Consider the following 17607-nt stretch of genomic DNA (forward strand, 5'->3'; position numbering starts at 1 on the left):
CCATATGCAACACCGGAATAGCATTACAGAGCATTATCAGACTTATAAAACAATTAAACATTCATTTAGCATACATTTTCACAATTCATGCATTCATCATTCAATTTCAAATCAATTTGTCCCTAATACTAGCCTACGAGGCCTTAAGCATACATAGGGAGTGGTTCGGGACTAAACTGATAACTTGGAAACTTTAACGAAACCTTGAAAACTTTTCATAAAAGAGGCCCGAGTTGCCCGACCGTGTGAAACACACACATGTTAGAAACTGTATGGACATTTGAAATGGGAGCACATGGTCGTGTCCTAGCCCATGTCCAGTCCCGTGTAACTCTTTGAATTGGGTCACACGACTAATACACAAGCCTGTATGGCTAGCCTGTGTGCCCTAAAAATGGCCTTACATGCCTGTGTGCTAGACTGTGCCAAACTTGTAGGGTATACTGACTTATGCCACATGGCCAAGTCACACGCCTATGTGTGAGGCTGTGTGGAACATATTGACTTGATTTTAAAACCAACACTAGGGGACACACGGTGGTGTAACATAACCGTTTGTCACACACGACCAAGAAATACACCCTTATCTCTACCCGTGAGGACAAAAATAAGCTATTCACCAAGCCATTTTGCTACACAAACTTGCATGTACCTATACCACATCAATTATCACCAATATATAGCATATCTAATCATCTAAACCAGCCAATTCAAACATAAATATTGCACATTCCATACTTCCATTTTACATATACACAAATCACCAAAACATACCCTACCAATTGTACCAAACTTTACTTCCTTAAATCATCAAAAATGGCTAAACTCAAATATGAAATATCAAGCCTAATTTCATAAGCATACTATTATCTTTAGCTCAACCATTTGACACTCATAATACCTATAGCTATTAAGCATCACACAACCATCATATAACTCATATCACAAAGCATAAACACATATATCAATACATGATTCAACCATACCAAAATAACTCCAAATAAGCCATCACTCATGGCTATATATATACAAACCAAAACATATACATTTACAAGCCAATTCAAATGGCCAAAATTATTACCAAAACATAACCAACATGACCAAAGTCCCTATACATGCCATATACTTAAAATACCAAAATTCATAGGTACCAGGTAATAGGTGGATAGTGTGAAGTGATCTCCGACAATCCCCGAATCCAAGCTAGCTTGATAACACTATAAAACATGGTAAAAATAAACGAGGTAAGCTTTAAAGCTTAGTAAGCTCGTATACAATAAACTTAATTAAATCTCAAGATTATAATTCAACAAATTGAATATATCAACATTTAGCATATATTAGCTAACAAACCTTTCATATACACAATTATGATATTAATCACATTCTTTACAAGTTTTTTCACACCAAAGCTTATATATGTCACGTACGTACCTATACCATCTCGTATCATTCTCATACTCAATCACATCTTTCGTTTAACCGTTGAACCATTTAGAATAGAAGTTAGATACTCAAGAGTCTCGCACACTAAGTACCTATACGATGGCTCGAAGCCAAATCAAGGTAACTTATATCTGAAATACTGATATCATGGCCCGAAGCCATATCAACCAATATTCATAGCTCGAAGCCAAATCGGTATAACGTGCACCCAAAGTGCTAATATCATGGCCTGAAGCCAACTCAATGTATCCTCCAATAACATGTCACTAATATCCTAAACTATTCCTAAGGTTCAACTGAGATTTTGAATATCGAATCGTCATCAAATCACTATCGATCATATCCATAGTCTCGTATTCACAATTTATGCAATATCAAAGCATATGTAATACATTTGTATCAAAACTTATAATATACAAACTTACCTCAGATGTACAAACGATGAAATAGGTTGATTAGTCGATAATTTTAATTTTTCCTCGATCTAGAATAGATTTTCTTTTTTTTATCTAAATATATTCAAAATTAACTTATTTAATAATTTCTCTATTCAATTTAATCCAAAACACACATTTAAGCACATTTACACATTTGCCCTTAATGTTCACTATTTTTACAATTTAGTCCCTAGGCTCGTAAAATAAAATTCATTCAATTTCATCACAACCCAAGCCTAGCCGAATTACTATTATGCTTCTAGCAGCCCATGTTTTTCATTTATTTCACATTTTAACCACAAAGTTTTCACATTTCACAATTTAACCCCTAATTTGCATTTTCACTAAAAATCACTTAACAAAACTTGTATAACTATCATCAAACATTCAAAATCTATCAAGAAACTTCAAAACTCATGGTTATTCATCAATGGAAACATTCAAAATCTTTAATATTTTTGCAAATTAGTCTCTGGGCTAGCTAGACTAAGCTGCAACAATCTCAAAAACATAGAAATCATCAAAAATGGATTAAAAATACATACCTAATAGATGGAAATAAGAATGCTGAATGAAGAACCTGAAATATGGTTTCTTCTAATGCTATTTCAATTGTAAAAAGACAATGGAAAAAGATGATCACTTCAGTTTTGTTTTAATTATCATTTTAATTATCATTTACCATATTAACCATAATTATAAACCATTAATACACATGTTAATATGTCCATAAATGTCCACTCAAATAAGTAATGGTCTAATTACCACATAAGTACCTTAACTTTAAGGTTCTATAGATATTAAACACCTTTAGCTATAAGAACTCAAAATTTTCACTTTACGCAATTTAGTCCTTTTTATAAAATTGACTAATCAAACGATAAAATTTCTTAACAAAATTTTCACACAATCATATTATCATACTGTAGACCCCAAAATAATAATAAAATAATTATTTTGACTTCGGATTTGTGGTCCCAAAACCATTGTTTTGATTTAACTAAAAACGGGCTGTTACAGTTGCAGCTTGTTGCAACATCGCTACCAATAGTTGCATAGTGGGGGAAATAATTGTTTTGGCTATTCATCTTATTTTTATAAACTTTTTATTGTTTTTATTTTTTTCACATACTCTTTTGCATCCAATCAATTTTTTATTTATTTTCTAAGTTTTTGTTATTAATTTTTTTAATTATTCGTTTAAATTCAGTCTTTATCGATATGATAACTCCAGCGTTACTACTATATTACTTGTGAGCGACTGTGTACACTTGCACAACTGCCGCATGTGAATATGATATGAAAATTGTACAAGTATACACGTTGGATCAAGTAATAGAATGATAAGTGAGATAGTCTTCACAGGGATCGAAATAGGTATACAAATGGTCAAGTTATTATAATAAAGTTAGATTAATGTTATAGCAAAATAATTATAAGAATGAAATGGTAAACAAAAGGAAATATTAATGTGAACAAAATGTGTAAATGATGAATAATTGAAAATGTTATGGCAATGCAAGAGTAAAAATGCAATGGCAATTATGAAAATGATTATATGAATAATATGTAACTAAACGAATAAACAACTAAGGATGCGATGACAAAGATACTACAGCAAGGGATAAGGGATATACGATGTTGATATGGAAGGTTGAAATTACTAAGAATCTACCCGTACTATAAAAAATGCCTCAGCAAAATAGTAATCAATCTATTGCTCAAAAGAGTTCTAAAGTGGTCTATTTCTTTCAAGAGCAAAAACGTCAAGTTACCTTTCCCGTGTCTATAGGCCTTTAATACGGTACCCTACACTATTTCCTTCTGTATGAACGCTGCTCTATGTCTAGAGTCTACTACAAGTATCTGCCGAGTATTTGCTCATGTCATTCAATTTCGGACCAACTAATCCAGCCTTTTTTGAATTAAACTTAGTTTATGGGCACACTAAACAATCATCTATGTCTAGAGCTGCACTCATACAACATAGAAATAAAATAATTGAATGAATCAGTAAATTGATTCGAATCTATGCTTCAACCATTAAAGAAAATAAAAGTTTCATCAAGTAATCCCAACCCGATGAGATTTAGCTCATGGGTTGGAACATAAAATTCAAAACCAAATAACATCTAACACCATTTTCATCATTCAATTCATTGAAGAAAAAAGTAAGAAATACGGAAGACTTTGGGAAGATAGTTTTCGCGTGTCCAGTTCACACACCAACACACAATGTCCTACGATGGCTGAGAGGGACTATTTTCGTCTTCCTCTTTCTGTCTCTACTCAGTCACTACCCCCTATTTTTGCCTAAGGATCTCTTCCTTTTTTTTCATTGTTTAGAGTTTCCTCCTTTGGCCCCTAAGGTAAATCCAACAACTCATGTTTATCTTCTCCTCTTTTGAAATTCTTTTTTTTTTCTAGGATAAAAACCAACATCCCGGGATTATCTTCTCCTCTTTTTTAGGCAAATTTTTCTTGTACAAGTACAGTTGGGTTGAAACTGATATGCGTTAAGTGTTGACTTGGTCTTCCTGGAATTTCCACAACATTCATGGTAACAAAATGTCCAACCTTTTGCCTTGGAAAACCTTCACTCCTTTATTTCTCGTTCCTCAACTTGTACCTACCAAACCACCAAACACAACCCTTCCACATGCAATTAAAAGTAACAAATAATAATATTTAAGCATTGTCCAAGCTTCTTATGCAATGTATAACGCCCAAAATTCTGGGCTGAGATGTTTTGGGATTTGAGAATAGGGACAGTAAGGAGGTTGCACATATGTGTTTAGTCGTGCAATTTAGTAACAGAATGGGTATGTTGGTCTGGTGGTGGTGTGAGTGTTGGTGAACCTCAAGGTCGCAGGTTCGAGTCTTTGCGAGTGCGTTTTGAGGTTTAATAGTTTTATTTTGGTAACTTATTTGTTTTAGATTTTATTTTATTTTATTTTATTTTTGTATTTTATTTTTGGAAGTGAAGTTTCCTTTCACTTTCTCCATTCTTCTTTAATTTTTGGTTTTTCAAAACAATTCTCTAAAACGATTTATTTGTGGATTCAGAAATCTCGTGCCTCTGTCGTCTTCTCCAATCGTAAAAGGTGTGGGATTCAAACTGTAACTACGTTACTTTATGTGTTTATTTTTTCTGCAAATTTTCTATTTGATTTTTTTACTATATGCTAACCCATTAGTTTGGGTTTTTAGTCGGTGGAAGTGATAGGAAATTGTCACTTTCTGGTATATTGATAGGGCAAAGGTTAGGAACGGCTCTAGTAGCTGAAATGGTAGTTTTGGGGCTGTTGTAGGGTGATTTCGTGATCACCCTGATGGGCACACGGGTGTGTACCGTGGCACACGGCCGTGTGGATTTGGAAACTAGGGTTTTCGGGCTAAATTGGGTGCCACACGGCCGTGTGGCTAATTTGGGGATTTTTTTGGAATTCACACGGTCGTGTCCCATGGGTACACGAGCGTGTGAGTTTGGGAAAATTAGGGATTTAGAGTTTTAGGGTCACATAGCCTAGGCACATGGCTGTGTGATTGATTTGGGGATTAGAGATCCCACATGGGCATGTGTTTTGGAACACACGGCCGTGTTTGATGGCACACGAACGTGTGAAACCCTCATACGGGCGTGTCCCTGCTTCACATGGGCGTGTGCCTCTATCACATGGCCATGTGCTACCCTTCATATGGGCGTTTGGACCCCCACAGAGCACATGGGTGTGTGGCCCTATCTCACCAAATAATGATTTTAGGTCAAATTTAAGTGTAATCGCAACTCTGTGTGTTCCAACCCTTGATTGAGCTTTACTGAGGGTAATTATGACTCTAATCTGGGCTTGGTGTGTGCTATTTGTGATTGGTTGTGCAATAAGCTTGATACTGAACTCAAGTTATGAGTGTGCACATGTCTGATTCTATAACTGACTAATCGAATGTGAGTGTCTGCTTCTGATTAACTGTCTGAAACTGGTATTCTGATCTTGTACATCTGACTGCATACATACATATGCATATATTATTTTTGGGTGGGATTTTGAAGAGAATGAAGATTGACTAAATTGACAGCTGATCTGTTGGTTACTGATAGCCCCTATTACCCAGAGGGACGTGGGCGGTCCTAATACCCTGAAGGTCGTGGTCTTTATTGATAACGGTATAGTGGGTTACCGCATTGCACTGTACCGCATGTATGTTAGCTACTCTACGTACCACTATCTGATCTGGCAGTTCATACTGCATGTCTGTACCGCGGTTTACCACATTGCACAGTACATCTCATACGCTAGCTTTGCTGCGTAATATACATGACTGGAGTTTGTTTGCATACTGTTAGCCCCAATACCCAGAGGGTCATGGGGAGTCCTAATACTAGGAGGGTTGTGGACAATGTTAATTGTCATCGTTGCCAGGCAACCCAGGATGACATCATATGGAGTGTAGGGTTAAATGGGCTTTTCGAGGTCCTATATGGAATGTTTGGTTAGATAAGTTTAACAGCTCTATTGAGGAGTGATAGGGGACGGAGAGGTGTATTGGCTGGATGGGTGGGTTTTCTTTAACTCAACTACATTCATATGTATCTTATTGACTATTTTGCGAGTGCGAATGTCTGTTTTACGGTTTGACTGAAAAGTATTTATGACATTGTGAAATTGTTAAACTCTAATTCTATCTGACTGACTAAATTGAAACTAGTGACTATTGAGAGTTTTGTTACTGGACTGAGTAGTATTTGTGATTGTGTAATTGGGTGTGATTTCGATATGCTCTAAATATTGTTGTCTACCGGTATGTCTATTTCGAATGTACCAACTATTTCTGTATAACTCTGTAAGTATGTCCGTTTTAGAACTACTACTGGTTTTCTGTGTTTGATTCCATAGTTAATTTGTTTTGATCTCACACTGAGCTCGAGTAGCTCACCCCTTCTTTTGTTTCCCCTTTTAGGTACATTTCGAAGTTTTGGATGCTGGACTTATCACGCAGAGGTCTCGGACAGGCTTGTGAACAACAATTATGCACTTTTTGTTTAATGATACTATCTTGGTATTTGTTTCATTTTGAACTGTATGGTTTTTAAACTGTGGTACAGTTACTGTTTTAAATTTTTGATTTGTACATTTATTCCTATTAAACTTGACGATTGAGTGTTTTGATTGGGTTTGAAAATGGAAATTTTGAATGACCTGTTTTTGCATAAATTTTCTCACGGTCACTTTGGTGATCAATGTAGCATCCCAGATTCGATCTAGACATCTAGGCCGGGTTTGGGGTGTTACACAATGTTGTAAAAATGCTAAAATAATATCTTAAAATGCAACTAAGTTTACTTAAGTACAAACAAATTGATCCAGTCTAAAGGCATGAATTATAACTCTTTTCAAGAGTTATCAACAACATAAGAAAATTTGCATCAACATTTATAATTCATGATAGTTAAAGTATATAAAAGATTATGTGAACTAGTTTGAATCGAGCCTTAGGGGCCAAATTTAATACGAATGAGTCAATAGACTCCAAAAAGAGAATCAAATGGTAAGTTGACTGGTCAAATGGCATTGGTTAAATATGCAATTTGGATAACCTATTTTCAAAAGTACATATGTTTGAAACTTAAATAGTATTGTATGTTTGAAACGACACATAATTTGGCACTTGATGAATGGTATGATTTAGTGAATTTAATTGCAAATTTTAGATGAATTGGTATACAACTTGCCATAAGTATATATATATTTGATGAATTGATAATAAAATTACTTGAAATGATAGGATGTACATTGGATAGACATTAAGCATGAATTGATTGTGAACATTTGCTAATGCTAATCTTTTATTATATTTAATCATGAAGAACCACTAAGTTTTATTGCTCAACATACAATTTGTTTGCTTTGTGTGTAGGTATAGGTGGATCTCGAAGTTTTGAGATGTGATTTCAGCATCTAATACGTGGTCCTCGACTCAATAATGTTTGTATAGTCTTTTTTTTTGTTTAATATATGGCATGTACCTAGGTTGAGTCAGTTTTCACATAATATTTGACCATGTTAATATTTGAAGTTAGAAATGGTGAATTGGAAATAGTCAAATGGTTAGTTTGTATACCTAAGTTTGGCACATAGTTGAACTGCATGAGATGCTGCAATAATTATGACTTACATTTATATGTAGATATGTTGAATTCTTAAATGGTTAGTATCATGAAATAGACTAATGTGGTTGAATGGAAATGATGAAATTGATGTGATTCAAATGTATATAAAGTATTATTGTTTAGAGTTAAACATATTGGAGATGTATTTTTGGTTGGAAAAATGAATGAAAATGTGAAATAGTTTGTTTAACTATTGCAAATTAGTATATTTGGGACCATTTGGAAACAAACAATCACGTGGCGACATCAGGGCCTTAACGTCACAACAAGATCAAGCCAGTGAGTTGCGTTATAACGAATAACCCTTAGAGTCGCGAAGTCAACTCAATAGTTTGTAAAATTTTACAATTTGGTCTCTATTTGATTGCAAGTCATCTTAAAAGCTTTCATAAGCTCGTCTAAGACCCGAAGATGTTTGTATAACATATTGTAATGATGTTTTGAACATAAAAATATGTCTTAAATGTTAAAATGAATTGTTTCTTGACACAGTTTCTCCGATAATAAATGTGGCATCTCGTAGCTCGGACCTTGATCGGGTTAGGTCGGGTATAGGGTGTTACATAAATTGTGATTGAAATGTGTTTATGTGGTTTAATTATATAAAATGATATGTATGTTTAGTTTGAGTTGCTCCGATAAAAAATGTGACATCTCATATTAAAATCTGACAACTGGGTCGAGTGTGGGGGTGTTACATGTTTGACTTTTTATTTTTAAGGTAGAGCAAACATGTAGCTTTCATTTAATAAAAATGGAGTAACAAGAAAATGCTCATAGGTTTCAAAAACAAAATGAGATACAAAGGGGAGAAGCAAAAACCATTAGAAGCAAAGGGATACATGTAGTAGGATAGTCCTTACACTACCAAAATATTATAAAATGGTTTGGTGCACTATACTAAAAACTGCCTTTTTTGTGTAGTTTGGAAAATAATTCCAATGTTTTTAATCATTTGGGCAAAGAAATTGGGTTAATGAATAATGATAACACTCTATCCTTGGTTTCATTATCTTCAATACCAAAACCATCACCATTTTGGTACAACAATAAGGCCACTCTTGTAAAGCCCATAACAATTTCAATAAATGTATGAGAGAAAGGAGATTTGGTCGTTTGTTCTTCATTCATCTTTTTCCATGTTGCATCAATTAATTTCTTTATGTGGTCACGAGCTTCTTCTTCGGATGCTCCGCTTTCGTTCATATAACATTGGATTGATTTCGGAACATCACCTCTTTTGAGCTCATACTAGTCCAAAAAATTATATAAAAAAAGTCAAACGAGTAAGCATATCACTGTAGACTAATTAATTAATGGAAATTTTAAGTTTACAACTATATATATTTATTAATATATATTTCTTACCGATGATGTGCCTAAATCATCTGCTAATCGTACAATTATGCACGACCAAAAAATTATATTGGGGTGACATTCTTGAATGTGGTGCAATCCCTCCTTTGTTATACAACCAGTTGCTAAATAGGAATAACCAAGAATTACACAACCTGATACTGAAATCCAAGCATTATTCATATACTCTTGTAGGGTTGGCGTATATCCAATGTAATACCATTTTGCCTCCACCAAATATGATTTACATAGATTTGTCCACTGAACATTTATATTAAACCATGAATAACACAAATCAGACAGAGCTCATAATGAAAAGCAAAATAGATTCTTAGGAATTGGTTTGATACCAGTTTAATGAGGAAGGGAAGGACATCTATCCCTTGTTCCTTAAGAGTGTCAAAAGCCATTTCATTTATAGAATTGTATAGCGCATGGTAACATATCTTCATATAGTTTGGAAGCTTTTGTATTGCATTTATATCCCATCTGAAATTACACCAACACATAAAAGATTATTAAACATTTTTAAGAAATATCAAAAGTAGATAAAATCATATAGTTGTACAACAGCAAACCTTTCAACAACATCTGTGAACAGCTCCAACTCTTCTAAGGTTCCATAGACGTCATAAACATCATCTATAATTGTTATTAGTGAATTGACCTTTGTTTGAATTCTTCTACCTTTTCCATTCTGAGGACTAATTATCATTCCCACGCTCCATAAGAAGTTCTCCATTAGCCTATCTCTAGCAAAGCTCATCCTCTTGTAAAGACCAAGTTCTTTCCACCATCTAAGTAATACAAGTGAAAAAAAATCATACTTACATTGGAGCATATGCGAGTCAACTTTGAACTAGTATGCAACGGGAATACTTACGCTGAAACATATCTAAGATCATCCTGGTGCATAGATTGCAGTATGTTGTAATCCAATATAGCAAGCTCTAAAATAATGGGATTTTTTTCCTTGTTTTTCTCATACGCATCTATGAACCATCTAGCTTCAAACCTTGGAATCCTCCAATGTAGAGGAAGCTCCAAGGCATGCTTCATAAGCATCCAAAGGTATTGGTTATCATTATTCTCCTTTAAACATTTTTTAAGAAGTTTAGCTGCTAACTCTCTTGCATTCTCCAGCATTGTTTCACCTTCTAATAAGTGGTATGAAGCCTCATACAAGTTGAGCAATCCCTTGTAATCTTGATTAAGGCTTGCTTTAATGTTTCCAACATCATCCATGAAGCAAGCGAAAACATCTATTGCATGAAAATAATTCAATGTTATGTATCATTAAATTAGATGTAAATTAAAACATCCAAGTTTGAATCGTTTCTTGTGTTGTACCTTGATTCACTTTATACCCATGTTGTCTTAGAAGTCTAAATTCAAGAGCTATAGCGTATAAATTGTCTTTGTCCCATGTGTAGTTGAATGATTAATATTTGGAGAAATAAAACAAAGAAAATGATAAAGAATATAATGGAGAAGAGAAATAAATTTTGTATGAAAAAATTCTTTCAAATAATCCTTTATTTCAAGCACAAAAAGTTAATAATTCTTCATCACATACAACTCTTTATATAGGAGTTGTAAGTGACTATTCATCTATATCACTATATGCTAGGAGTTGTGACTATTCATGCATGTGTGTATCTTTTCATATTCAAGCCTCTTAACTTTTCATCTTCAAGTCTCTTCACTATTCATATTCAAGTTTTTTCACTTTTCATATTCAAGTCTCTTCACTCTTCTAACTTTTCATAATTGATTTGTGCAAGGTTAATTTAATTATGTGCCAACAATGCCTCCCTTAAATTAAACTTGCTTTGAACTCCCAACCTTTCAACATTTTTCTTGAAGACTTGTCCACTTAGAGGCTTTGTGAAGATATCAGCCATCTGATCTACCGTCTTGCAATATTCAACTTGAACATCACCATTATTCACTAGTTCCCTCAAGAAGTGATATCGAATGCGAATGTGTTTTGTCCTTCTATGAAGAACTGGATCTTTTGTGACTGAAATAGTAGAACTATTGTCACAAAACAAAATTGTTGACTTGCTTTGCTTCTACTTAAGACTTTCCAAAATTCCACGTAACCAAATCAATTGACATCCTGCATAAGATGCAGCGATATATTCAGCTTTTGTAGTCGAAAGCGCCACAATTGATTGTTTCTTTGAACTCCATGAAACTGCACCACTACCAAGGTGAAAAACATAACCAAAAGTGCTTCTGCTATCATCAATGCTTCCTGCTAAATCACTATCCGTATAACCAATGAGATCAACTAATGTATTAGCTTTATGGAAAATTCCATAATCAATGGTTCCCTTCACATATCTCAATATTCTCTTGGCAGCCTCCCAGTGATTGGAGTAAGGTTTCTCCATGAATCTACTTACCAAGCTAACAGCATACACGATATCAGGCCTTGTCGAAGTCAGATACATCAACTTCCCAACCAAACTTCTGAATATGGTAGAATTGACAAGCTTTCCTTCACCCTCTTTAGATAACTTCAGACCTGTAATGCATGGAGTAGAGACTGGATTCGCATTTTCCATCATGAATTTTTTTAGAACTTCCTTTGTGTAACTCTCTTGTGAAATAAAAATTCCTTTCTCGGATTGATGAACTTCAATGCCAAGAAAATGATGAAGTTCTCCCAAATCTGTCATCTTAAATTCTGCCATCATTGAGTGCTGAAATTCTTTCAACATCTTCACATCATTTCCTGTGAAAATAAGATCATCAACGTAGAGACTTACAACCATGAATCTTCCTTGATAATTGCCTTTGATGTAGAGAGTATGCTCATATGGAGATTTCTGGAATCCACACTTCTGAAAATAAGAATCGATGCGGCTGTACCATGCTCTGGGTGATTGCTTCAACCCGTACAAAGCTTTCTTCAACTTGTAAACTTTTTCTTCTTCTCCTTTTTTGACAAACCCTGGTGGTTGATCAACATAGACTTCTTCTTTGAGAACACCATTCAAAAACGCAGATTTTACGTCCATTTGGAACATTTTCCAATTGTTTTGGGCAGCAAGAGAAATAAATAACCGAACTGTCTCAAGTCTTGAAACTGGAGCAAATACCTCTGTAAAATCTTCTCCTTCCTTTTGCTTGTATCCTTTTGCAACCAGTCTTGCCTTGTACTTGTTGATAGAGCCATTCGGATTCATCTTTGTCTTGTACACCCATTTGACTCCAATTGAATTCTTGTGCGGCGGTAAATCTGTGAGTTCCCATGTATCATTGTTTTCAATTGAGCAAATCTCTTCTTTCATGGCTTTTCTCCATATTTCTTCTTGATATGCATCATCAAAAGAAATTGGATCTTCTCCTGCAAAGAAGGCAAAGAATACAGCATCATTTTGCACAACTTCATCCGTTACATCATATAACTCTTGGATGCTTCTCGTTTTTTGGATCGGGCTGGATGAAGAAGAATTTGATGAAGAACTTGGGGAAGCAGGAGGATTTTCTACTTGAGCATCATCTTCAGCATTCTTAATTACTGCCTCTTCTTCTTCTTCAAGTTCAAAAGGAAAAATTGGCAAATTTTCCTTTTCAACTTCCATATCTTCAAACATGGAATTTTCATCAAACCGAACATCTCGGCTTATCACAATCTTCTTTGTCACCAGATTATACAACTTGTATGCCTTACTTCTTTCACTATAGCCAATGAAAATGCATTTCTCTGACTTGTCATCCAACTTGCTTCTCATTGCATCTGGAATATGAGAGTAGACAACACTCCCAAATACTCTAAGATGACTAACACTAGGCTTTATACCATACCACGCCTCATGTGGTGTGCAATTCTCCAAGCTTCTTGTCGGTGATCTGTTTATAAGATAAACTGCACAGGAAACAGCTTCAGCCCAAAATCTTCTTGATAACCTCTTCTTCTTAAGAAGACATCTAGCCATTTCCATAATTGTTCTATTCTTTCTTTCGCACACACCATTTTGCTAAGGTGTATGGCGGACTGTCATTTCATGCCGGATGCCACTATCTCGATAATATTTCTCAAATTCTTTTGAAAAATATTCACCTCCACGATCTGTACGCAAGGTGTTAATTTTCAACCCAGTAAAGTTCTCCACTTCTGCCTTGAAATCTTTGAATCTCTGAAAAGCCTCTGATTTTTCTTTGACACAATACACCCATAACTTTCTTGAGTAATCATCAATGAAAGAGATAAAGTAACGATTACCTCCTAAAGATGAAACTGTCATTGGACCACAAAGATCTGAGTGAATAAGTTGCAATGGTCTTCTTGCTTTCCATGAGGATTGAGAAGGAAAAGCAATTTTGTGTTGCTTTCCAAGTTGACATGCTTCACAAACATCATCAAGCCGATCGATTTTTGGTAAACCTCTAACCATCATCTTCCTTGAAAGCATCTCCAAATTTCCATAGTTTAAATGTCCATATCTATCATGCCATAACTTTGAAATTCCTTTATGAGCACCAATAAAACAAGACATATTCTGATTTTGAAGGGTAAGAGAGAAAAGATTATTTGATGCCACTCCAACTCTAGCAACAACCTGATTTTTCTTTGATAAATAGCAAGCCATGTCTCGGAAATGAATATCATACCCCTTCTTCAAGAGATGCCCAACGCTAAGCAGATTATTTTTAAGACCAGGAACAAAATAAACTTCAGACATTTTCTTTACCCTTCCTTGCTTTGTTTTGAACTCCAACTCACCAACACCGCTAACTTTGTAAGCTTTGCCATCTCCTACTTTTACTTCTCCACAATCAGATTCAAAGAACTTCGAAAATAAATTTTTGTTACCTGTCATATGCTTGCTAGCACCACTGTCTATGTACCAGACATCATCAATCTCTCCACCATGAGATACGAGCAACAAAGTTTCTTGCTTTTGCTCTTGATTATTTGTACTATATTAGCTTCATTTTTCTCTTCTTTTTTGTACCAGCATTCACTTGCCAAATGACCAGGTTTGTGACAATTATAACATTCAAAATAGCCACGACCTCCTCCTCTTTGATTTCCATGTCCACGTCCTCTTTGTGATCCTCTAAAATTTTGACTTTGGTTGGCTTCTTTCCATCCATTCTCCATGCTTACATCTTCACCTCTTTCACGAGCATTTGAGCCTCTTCCTCTAAAATTTCTTTCTCTTCCACGACCACGATCTCTCCCTCTTTGATTTTTAAAATCTCCCTTATTCTCATTTAGAGACAACTTTGACTGGAGTGCTTGATCTAGATCTACTTCCTTTTTCTTCTTGTTTAATCTTTCTTCATGGGCTTGCAACGAACCTGTGAGTTCATCAATAGTCATGGTACTCAAGTCCTTTGTTTCTTCAATGGCAACCACAATGTAGTCAAATCTGGAATCTAAAGAACGGAGGATTTTCTCAACACCACGAATATCATCCATAGTTTCACCATTTCTTTTTAATTGATTGACTATGGACAAAACTCGTGAACAGTAATCAGAAACTGATTCTGACTCTGTTTTTTGCAATCTTTCAAACTCTCCTCGAAGAGTTTGCAACCGAACTCTTTTCACCTTTTCATCTCCTTTGAATGAATTTTGTAAAAATTCCCATGCTTGTTTTGCCGTGGTGGCACAAGCTATTTTTTCCCAAGCCGCTTCATATGATTGAACTCCTTGATATATCCAAAATAAGGCTTGCTGATTTTTCTTCCTTGATTTTCTTAGACTCTCTTTTTGAACTTATGTTAATCCTTCCTCCTCTTCAGCCTCAACTTCATTATAACCTTTTTCAACAATCTCCCAAACTTCTAGAGATCCAAGAAGAGCCTTCATTTGGATACTCCATTTGCCATAATTTTCTTTGGTTAATTGGGGAACGGAAGAAAGAGGAATAGAATTGTTCATTTCGATCGAACAAGGCTCTGATACCAATTTGTAGTTGAATGATTAATATTTGGAGAAATAAAACAAAGAAAATGATAAAGAATATAATGGAGAAGAGAAATAAATTTTGTCTGAAAAAATTTTTTCAAATAATCTTTTATTTCAAGCACAAAAATTTAATAATTCTTCATCACATACAACTCTTTATATAGGAATTGTAAGTGACTATTCATCTATATCACTATATGCTAGGAGTTGTGACTATTCATGCATGTGTGTATCTTTTCATATTCAAGCCTCTTAACTTTTCATCTTCAAGTCTCTTCACTATTCATATTCAAGTTTTTTCACTTTTCATATTCAAGTCTCTTCACTCTTCTAACTTTTCATAATTTATTTGTGTAAGGTTAATTTAATTATGTGACAACACCATGCAACAGTAGTGCTACGATCAATACTTATATTCTTCAAAGTTTTCTTTATTTCATCTCCAAAGTCATAGGACAACCCGAGTTTTTGTATGGTATCAATAAGCTCAAGTTTCTCCAAAGGATCCACCTCATTTTCAAGCATCATCCTCACTTCTTCCTTTAGTTTGCTTGCTCGTTCCTTGTATGATTCATCCTATATGCACAAGTAACAAGAAGTTTTTGTTAGCTTGCTCCAAATTTAGCTATATTAAGGGGAAAAGGAAAAAAATTGGTATCAAGTGTCACGTATATATGCATTAAAAATGTGAAACATACCTGTACAAAATCGTTTTTGAGTGATTGAATATAATCATAATCCCAAATAGAAGGATCGTAATTAGCCGATCGTCTAATTACGATATCATCTTCAGTAGAAATTTTGTTTGTAGCTTCACGGTGTGAGGCAAAAGAAATAATTAACCTATGAAAACTGACCCATCATATGAGAAGCATTTCAATTTTGAGTGTATGGGAAAACTGCAAATTGGAAATGAACTAAAGAAGCTAAAAGCCATTTTCAAAGCCTTTAACCTATTTATAGTTATCACTTGACCTGGAGAACATATTATAACAATGCATACTATATATAGAAGAGATTTTTGTTGATACATGCATTACCAAGGATTAGCACATGCGTTTAGTGCCATTATTTCAGTGTAATCATATATTATATTATATTATATTATACCATTCGTATTATATATATATATATATATATTACAAGATTTAATATCAAAGCTGACATGAATAATTTATTTTAATGACACATGTACTACATATTTTGACGACACGTGAATAACTCAATATTTATTTAAATTCTTGATTTTTTATGTGGCAAATTATCAAAATAAATTATTTTTTATTGATTTAAAATAAATAAAATTAAATATACAATATAAGTATTCCTAATTTTAGGTATTTAAATTAATTCCAAAATTTTAAAATAAATTACTCCTTATACTTTTCAAAGCAATTTAAAATTTTAAATATATGAATAAGTTTAGAAGTTTTATTAGAATTATTGATTTTCGATCAAAATAAATTATTTATCAGACGATTTAAAATAAATAAAATTAAAATATAAAAGATAATATTCCTAATTTTTCATGTGAAACTCGAGCTATATGAAGCTAGAAACAGAAAAACTACTATTTTTCTAACATAAAAGTTATCGATAAAATAAAGAGAAAAAGACGTAAAAGGCTTTTAAAAAAAATCTCTCCATATTTGATCTGAGGACAAAATATAAAAGAAAGGAGAAATAAAAAAAAAATCAGAATACTTAATTGCAGAATTTGGCCCTACATGTTTTTGAAGATATTTTTCAAGGGTTTTCATTTTTAAATTTCTAAGTTTAGTTCTTCAAGGTTTTAAATGCTTTAGAATTTTGAAATCATGGCTTAGATTATTTGCCCAATAAGTCCCTTTGTCTCCCCGGTTATTAGAAATTTTGAAATTTATCCTTTTTTTTTTCTATTATTCATTATTTTCAAAAACATTTGAAGTTTTTCCAAAATTTTATATGGATGTTTACTTACATTCAAAATGCATTTGCAGACGTATAATATTTTTAATCTAAAATGTTGAAAAAAATATTTTTAAAAAAATTATTTTTGTATACATTTTTAAAATTTTTTTAAAGTTTTAAAACTGAGTTAAAATTAAAAAAAAACTTTTTTATATATAATGCTCAAAAAATAAAAAAAATCTTAAATACAATATAAAAATTATTGAAATTTTTAGCATTTTAAAAGTTTCAGAAATTTGAAATGCTATTTTTAAAACAATTTTACAAGTTTTTAAAGTTGTTTATATTTTTCTAATAAAAGATTTTAAACAACTAAA

At 33.6% G+C, this 17607-nt stretch overlaps 1 pseudogene; it reads right to left on the minus strand.

Moving 5' to 3' along the window:
- Positions 1–9003: 9003 nt before the first annotated feature.
- On the minus strand, positions 9004–16294 carry LOC107889914 (terpene synthase 10-like; annotated as a pseudogene).
- Between the last annotated feature and the right edge of the window lie 1313 nt (positions 16295–17607).

Source organism: Gossypium hirsutum, chromosome A09, assembly GCF_007990345.1.
Source record: "Gossypium hirsutum isolate 1008001.06 chromosome A09, Gossypium_hirsutum_v2.1, whole genome shotgun sequence".
NCBI lineage: Eukaryota > Viridiplantae > Streptophyta > Magnoliopsida > Malvales > Malvaceae > Gossypium > Gossypium hirsutum.